Source organism: Limulus polyphemus, unplaced genomic scaffold, assembly GCF_000517525.1.
Source record: "Limulus polyphemus unplaced genomic scaffold, Limulus_polyphemus-2.1.2 Scaffold5083, whole genome shotgun sequence".
NCBI lineage: Eukaryota > Metazoa > Arthropoda > Merostomata > Xiphosura > Limulidae > Limulus > Limulus polyphemus.
In genome coordinates this window covers 71,254-80,078 of record NW_013670693.1, presented here as the reverse complement: position 1 = coordinate 80,078, position 8,825 = coordinate 71,254, and the positions used below count along the sequence as shown (strand labels likewise).

Here is an 8,825-nt window from a genome sequence, read left to right as displayed (position 1 = left end):
ATTTACCAAATTTAGCTACACAGGATGCTAAATAGAACTGAATGCTGTGTTTACTTCTTAATTGCCATTACATTTCTATGGTATTTTAGTTTCGTCGCTTAGGTTACCGTATTTTTGAAGTTATAAGAAAGCTTTTCTTTAACATAGTTTCTAAATATAATCACGTGCTATAACATAGCGAGAGCGTCACTGGTTAGTCTCAAATTATTCATAATATGACCAGCATCTGCAAACTCCGGCCCATTCTTCTGCTTTGGAATAAGCAGAAATATCTCAGTCAAATTATTAAATGTCAAGATTATAAGGAACACTCATGAATGTATAGTTCGTATCTTCAATTAAACACCATTAACTTTAAAGTTTGTAACAGAAAACAAATGGATGAGATATCAACATCTGTAAGACAACTGAGTGTTCTTCTCACAAGGTCAACTGGTGGGTCAGTGGTAAGTTTGCCAACTTACAACGCTAAAATCCGGGGTTCGACTCCCAGCGTTGACCGCAGAAGACAGTCGAATGTGGCTTTTCTATAAATAAAAAACAAACGTGAGATATGTGAATGGTAGTTCAATAGGCGGATAATAAGTCTGTTATAGAAGGGGTGGAGATCTTGAAAATTTGGGCTGCCTCAAAACTTTCATAAATATGGGACCTTAAATTTGTTTCGGATATTTGCGTAAAGTTACACAAGGGTTACCTGCCTTAACCATCCCTAATTTTAAACTAATAGACTGGAGGAAGGCATTTAATCAAGAGCACCTACCGTCAACTGTTGTGCCACTAATTGAATATTTGGATCTGGCCATCACAATTACTAATCTAGATTCCTAAAATCTTTAAGGGGCCATCACAATTACTAATCTAGATTCCTAAAATCTTTAAGGGGCCATTACAATTACTAGATTTTAGGAATCTAGATTAGTAATTGTAATGGCCCCTTAAAGATTTTAGGAATCTAGATTAGTAATTGTAATGGCCCCTTAAAGATTTTAGGAATTAGATTAATAATTGTAATGGCCCCTTAAATATTTTAGGAATCTAGATTAGTAATTGTAATGGCCCCTTAAAGATTTTAAGAATCTAGACTAGTAATTGTAATGGCCCCTTAAAGATTTTAGGAAACTAGTCTTTAAGGGGCCATTACAATTACTAGTCTAGATTCCTAAAATCTTTAAGGGGTCATTACAGTTACTAATCTAGATTCCTAAAATCTTTAAGGGGCCATTACAATTACTAATCTACATTCCTAAAATCTTTAAGGGGCCATTACAATTACTAGTCTAGATTCCCAAAATCTTTAAGGGGCCATTACAATTACTAATCTAGATTCCTAAAATCTTTAAGGGGCCATTACAATTACTAATCTATATTCCTAAAATCTTTAAGGGGCCATTACAATTACTAGTCTAGATTCCTAAAATCTTTAAGGGGCCATTACAGTTACTAATCTAGATTCCTAAAAATGTTAAGGGGCCATTACAATTACTAGTCTAGATTCCTAAAATCTTTAAGGGGCCATTACAGTTACTAATCTAGATTCCTAAAAGCTCGAAGTAAATCTAAACAACAAGAATGTTGATAAGTTCATAATGTGTATAAGTTTTATTGTACTCACCTAAGTTTTATTGTACACACCTAAGTTTTAGTGACTAAACACTAAAATGTGATTAGATTTTGAAGTTTTTGTTGAGTGGCCATGTATATTTAAAGCATCTGGATGTAAATTAAGCTTCAGTTAGTCATGTTGAGTAAGCTCTTGTCTTGTCTGATACAGGTGAACCAACAACAACACAAAGATATATGTGAAATCAAAGACGTTTTGTACATATCATTCAGCGATAATCACTGTGTGCCTGAAATATCATAACACGTCATACCCCCATATCACCCATGAAGCCTCGTTTTCATATACAGCATAATCTAAACAAGTCAGAATGAAGTATTTACAGTAAAACGACAAGACAGATTTAGTGTATTTAATGATTTCGCTCCAGTACTGATCCAATTGTATATTTTTTTATTGTATCAGTGGTGTTTCTATACGTGTACCTCCCTCTGTAAAGCTAGGCTCACAAACATGAACGTACACCGCGTCAAAGACGGCCCCATGCTCACGTGATTTCTTATTCAGACTATTGCGTCACAAACTATAACACTGTTAATTATCCTTCGTCAGGACAAAGTCTGGTCCAGTTGGCACGAAGAAATTAGGATAAGGAGACATTGTAAAACTATTGCCTTTAATTGGAATAAGTTGGAACTTATTATTAAATATCTATTCAATTATTAAAAAGCTCCGACAACGGAAAAACGAATGCGTATTTCGTTAAAAACGTTTTTTTTTTCAATATTCCGTTTTTATTTGTTGAATTTTCTAAATACGAATAATACAACCATATTATTTGTTTAAAGTTAAGCACAAAGCTACACAATGGGCTATCTCTGCTCTGCCCACCATGGGTATTGAAACCCGGTTTCTAGCGTTGTAAGTCCGCAGACATACTGGGGGACACAACCATATTATCAACGGCGGTAAATATCTTAATTTATTAGCCCAATCAATCTGGTCCTCAAGTTACAAAACCCAGACGACGTAACAAAGAACTCTAAAGCCCACAGTACATGATTTTAACATAAAACAAACACAAAAAAACGTGTAATTTAAACGCTGATTTAGTTGTTATTAAGCTCAAAGTTACACAATGGGCTATCTGTACTCTGCCCACCAAGGGTATCGAAACCCGGTTTCTAGAGTCATAAGCCTCCAGACTTACCGTTGAGCCACTGTAGGAGAGTGTTTAAAGATAAAAATATTATACGGTGATAGTTTTAACTATCTATTATGACAGACAGTTCGAAATACTGTTTTATTTTGCCATACAAAATGAAACCCATTCTTATGCTAAGTGCGAATAATCAGGTTTCTTGTTGTTCAAATTAATCCCCCCCCCCCAGTGGCACATCGGTATGTCTCCGGACTTACAACGCTAGAAACCGGGTTTCCATGACCGTGGTGGGCAGAGCACACAGAGCCCTTTGTGCTTAACTACGAACAAACAAACAAATCAGATTAATTTAGAAAATTAAATGGCGGATACAAAACCGGAGCCGTCAAGTTTTGATTTAAAAAGTTCATGTATCTTTCCTTCGTGTTAATTATAACATTCCGTAAAGTGTGTTCATTCTTTCATATCAAAGAATTAAGTCATGTTAAATCCTACTCTACGTTTACTTTTCGTGTTGTAATTTCGTAATCACGTTTACTTTTCGTGTTGTAATTTCGTGATCACGTTTACTTTTCGTGTTGTAATTTCGTGATCACGTTTACTGTTCGTATTGTAATTTCGTGATCATTTTATTTTTTTCTCTCACTTCTTCAACTAAACATGTTTATTTAAATAAGGTTTGGACGAAAGCAGCCTATTAAAATATAATAACATATTAACGTTCCGGGAATAATAATTGTCATCATCAGATCACCACAAATTATTTCTTAAGCAGCTAGTTGATCCTTGCTTTATCGATTAGTGATTAACAAACACGATACTTTTTTTGTTTTGTTTGTCTTCTTTGGAATGATCAGATATATGATAATCTTTAAACTTGTAAATCATAAAAAAATGTAGCCAAGTTTGAATTTGTTTGTAATAAAACTCAAGAATTTCGCTGACATAAAAGAAGGAGACAAATTCATGGACAAATCACTAACATTTTTTATTATGATCGAGTTACATCTGTATAACGATTAAACCTCCAATAATAATAAAAAAAATGTTTGTTTTTGAAGTTTCACACCAAACACCTGGGAACACACAAAAATGTGTACAGAATTCATGTACTTAGTAAAGCTCTCTGGTCAGAATTGTGTTTCCAAGATTCTGTTTTAATGTAAATGGAAATACATTCCACAACACTTGACCAAAAATCTAAGGTAGGAACCAACGTTTCTCCAAATATGGACAATTTGATGCTTATGAAGTTATATCAAATGTGAGTAAGGTGTTTAGGCATTTGATGAACGACAAAGTAGAATAATCTATAATTTTGATTTGACCAAAAATCTAAGGTAGGAACCAACGTTTCTACAAATATGGACAATTTGATGTTTATAAATTTGTACGAAATATTAAGAAAAATATGAATAAGGTATTTAGACATTTGATGAAGGACAAAGTAGAACAATTGATAATTTTGACTTTATGCTCAAAAGTAAGATCTATAGCGAGACATATTCCATATTTGAACTTTTATTTGTAATGCATTTGTCTTTTACACAACACGAGTCAACGCGCTACGAAACGTTTTGGAAATAGTATACCTTCTACCAACCTTACCTTACGTCGAACTACACTATAATTCTAATACTCACAGAAAGTTACACGTTCTTCTATATTAACATACGTACGTACAAGATAAAGAAAACCTAATCGTGTATTTCAAGCGATCCCCACAAGGGTATAGTATACTCGGAAAGCACGTGGGATCGATAAATAGACGAATCACAAAACTCAATAACCTGAGTAACTTCGGAAAGTAAACTTTCCTACTACAGGGGTGTAGATACGATGTTTAAACTAATTTTCTATGATTTGTTTTATTATTTATTGCATTATTTACTATGAATATCAATTATTATTATTATGCAGTTTTATGTATTAAAAATGTTCTAATTTTATTTGAGCTCCAATATTAAAATAATCTTTTCAAGTAAATAGCAGCAAACAAGTTCAGTTGAGTTCCAAACTACTTACTACACAGAGCCTCGTTAACCCTATAATATCTGTAAACAATATGATTTCCTTTGAAAAAAAGAATATAACAGCTACTCAGTTTATCACATAATCTAAGGAAAAAAGGTAATTACACACTAATTCTAAATTACAATACTAGGACAAATGTTTATAGTTAACGGTAATAAGGTATTAGTTACTGTTGTTAGGCTAGATGAACGTAATTGTAACAGTACGTAACTTGATACCGAATTATTAATCAATGACGCCAGAAAACTGATTTTACTTTTAACATAAAATTAAAGTCTCCGTTTAAATTATTAAGCTCTTTGTTCCTAACTACATTGATTATCCAAATGTGTCTTATTCTTTTCTGTTGGAGACAAGGGTTGCAAGAAATATTCATTTTCCCGTTCGTAACTCCTTTTTGAACCTGTTAGTCAGGAAATAGCTTTACTTCAGTCGTGTTTAACAGAAACTACGATTAATTCACAGCTACTAATGACAGGTATTAATACCTTATTTCACAGCTACTAATGACAGGTATTAATACCTTATTTCACAGCTACTAATGACAGGTATTAATACCTTATTTCACAGCTACTAATGACAGGTATTAATACCTCATTTGTTTTTAAATGTTGATTTAGAATTAGGCAAGAACATTTAATCGCAATTTTTATATCAAATTTCTACGCCTTCTCCTCCTTCAGAACAACCTTGCCCCTTGCTCTATGAATTTGATATTTAGCTTTAAAATTTCTTAATTGAACTGTTTGCCTTTACTATAGGATTTTCTTAGTTGATTGCCACTAACCATACAGTTTATTTTTCCATTAGATAATTGAGAAAGTATTAACATTTTCAGTGCTAGTAACAACAGCTCCTTTACAATATATCCTGGTAATTAAGAAGAATTAAACCTACTTTTGCGTTAGAATAAAATCAGAATTAACCAGATTTTCCTTGCCCTTAAACTGTGAAAAACTGAGAAGTAAACGAAAATTAAAATATATATATATATATTTTTTTTTACAGTTGTTGTCTAATTCGATAAACTGGAGGAAGACACGAATATATTAAACGTAAATTTCTCATTCGACAAATGGTAACGCTGTGACATTTGGAGCACGAAGATTTTTTAACGTTTTGATCGTAATTAATGATTTATTTGTGATTTTTATTGTCTGCTGGCAATGGTACAAAACTTGATGTCGTCGTTCTAAATGAAGCAAGTCTTTACAGCGTTTAAAACACGGGCCTCGTGAAGTGTGAAAACGTGTTACAGACACAAGTTATACAAAAATAACACGACACGAAAAACGTCAACCACGAGAAGATCGTGTAAAATATATATATGTTTTGTTGTTTATAACGAGAGTAACTAAAGGTTTTACACACTTTTCACTCTTCTAAACCTTTCTACGAACACACAGAAAACACTCCAAAAAATATCCTCAAAGGTCAAAAATACAGATTCGTGACACAGGATGAGAAAGTAAGGTCAATAAATCAGGCGACAAAAACAAGAATCCACCTATATTCCACTTTGGCTCAATAGTCAATGCGCAAGAAAAAACCAATTCCAAAATAATTAGGTTTAGAGCCTCCGACTTAGTGGCTAGAAGTGTCTGGCGAAATGTAATCGTGGGAAAGTATAAAACCGTATAAAAGACTGTTTATTAAAAATACTTAAGAAGGCACTTGTACAGGTCCTTCTGTAGTTAGATGTAATCTTTTAAAGTTAAAACAACTCGGGGGGTTTATTTCTAACCACTAGGTCGGAGTCGAATATAATTCAATCACGAGTCTACCCACGATAACTGCTGAAGATTATCTGTAAAGATGGCTGAGCACGAGTCACTATGACAACTGTCACTATGACAACTCAGGATAACTATCTGTAAAGATGGTTGAGCACGAGTCACTATGACAACTCAGGATAACTATCTGTAAAGATTGTTGAGCACGAGTCACTATGACAACTCAGGATAACTATCTGTAAAGATGGTTGAGCACGAGTCACTATGACAACTCAGGATAACTATCTGTAAAGATTGTTGAGCACGAGTCACTATGACAACTGTCACTATGACAACTCAGGATAACTATCATTCCGATGAAGTTTCTTATTTAAAGCGTACCCCCTAATTTTCATAGCGGGTTTTTACCCTGTAAACAATGTGTAGATTACGATACAGGTTTCTTGAACATTAACAAAAAAAAAGTAAACGTTTACACTTGTCTTTGTTTAATTAATAACTTACACTAAAAATGGGAAGAAGAACTCATAAATGACTCAGTATCACGAAAGATCATTGGACGTGTCTATTTATCTATGTATGTATATATATATATATATACGTGTGTGTTTTGAATTTGAGCATCTGAGTCCGTTTCCCAACTCTTGATCCAAATTCCGGTTCCCCTCCAATTACTTGTTACCCCCCGAATGTTTGATAAACAATATGTTCGGGTCACGTCGTGATAGGAGGGTTTCAAGTGATAGTGTTAACTGTATCCTACAGTTCTTATATCTGCTCATCATGACAACAGTTCGGGACTAGATGTCGTGGTGTAACACTAAAACTTGAAAAATTTGGAGTCACGTAGTCATTTCAACACACATAAAGCAAGGAACGTTGAAGGAGCTTCAGCGAAATGACTTTGCTATTATTTTTTACCATCGTAGCCATACGGTATTTTAAGTCTATTTTGACTTGGATATTTTGAAAACTAATGACGTCTTTAAACACAATTCACAGTGAGGTGCTTGAGATAAACATAAATTCACAGATCGTATACTTTAACTGAAAATTCTATAACGTGACTTCTTTCATATATATATATAATATATACACGTTCATTCTAACAGCATACGTTTTACTGAAAGATAAAAAATACAGTCAAACCGTGATTAAAGGATCCATTTTCTTTCCATTATTAATCGTGGAATGTGTTAACACACCCAGCCATCATTGGACAACCACAAATACTGCTAGCGCGAAACATAAATATCACTCTAACACACAAAAAAAAAAACATTATATTTATAAGGAACAATAAAATATTAAACAATACCTGAGTTTGATTGCCTGAATTGGTTTCGGTGCTTCCCCATTTAAACAAAAAATATTGTTATATTTTCACATACTCTCCAGTCTTCCAAGACATTAATGCGAACTCCATTGTTACAAAAAATTGATGTTAAGTTCATCCACTTTGAGGTAACTAATAGGCCTAACTAACGCGATAGATGAAATATATCAATTAAGCGTGGGTTATTTTGATTTAGTTTGATCCTGAGGTGATACAAGAACTGGTAGTTCGTTTTCACCTCACTTTAAAACATATCACCTCTTTGGCAACCGTTAACAAGCTCGTGAAATGTCCAAATTCCTTACAATAGACATCCCTGAGACAGTTTTTAAGTTACTTTTTTTTTACAGTAGAAGCAAACACGAAATTACTTAGCTCTTTCACATAGTTATTGTAGTTACAAAGCGACCTCTGGTGTAGAGTTCACAGTTATTGTAGTTACAAAGCGACCTCTGGTGTAGAGTTCACAGTTATTGTAGTTACAAAGCGACCTCTGGTGTAGAGTTCACAGTTATTGTTGTTACAAAGCGACCTCTGGTGTAATGCTTGTATAGTAATGAAGATATCGCGTACAAAACAACAGAAGTTATAAAATATTACAAGCTATTTTTCACAGCAGAATATAGAAAGTACCTGCAAAAAAACACAACTAAACCTGCTCGATTTGAACGTTCAGAAACAATGTGATTTTGACTGTTATAATTAAGTAAACAAAACAAAACAAAAAATACGTATTAAATGTTGTGCTCCTTGCGCTTGTAACCTTTCAAATAGTTATATATATATATGTATGTTTACTGTGATATTGTTTTTATTGTAATGTTTTTTGTTTTTTTAAGGACAAGACGAGGATTGTTCCAAAACATATCTTAAATAACAATACAGCTGGTGATGGGGGTGGGATTCTATTCTCTGACCACGTGTGAGAGGAAAAAAAAAGTTAGATATCCTCGTTCAAAGTGAATCAAATGGCAGCCGGTGTGATAAATGACATAT

The 8,825-nt window shown here is 33.5% G+C and overlaps 1 long non-coding RNA gene across 1 annotated transcript; it reads right to left on the bottom strand.

Annotated features, from left to right (window-relative positions):
* Positions 1-4,301: 4,301 nt before the first annotated feature.
* LOC111089042 lies at positions 4,302-8,819 on the bottom strand. Its single transcript, XR_002613403.1, has 2 exons — positions 6,701-8,819; positions 4,302-6,666 (listed from the first exon to the last, which is right to left on the bottom strand). It is a non-coding gene; the product is annotated as an uncharacterized LOC111089042 (long non-coding RNA).
* Between the last annotated feature and the right edge of the window lie 6 nt (positions 8,820-8,825).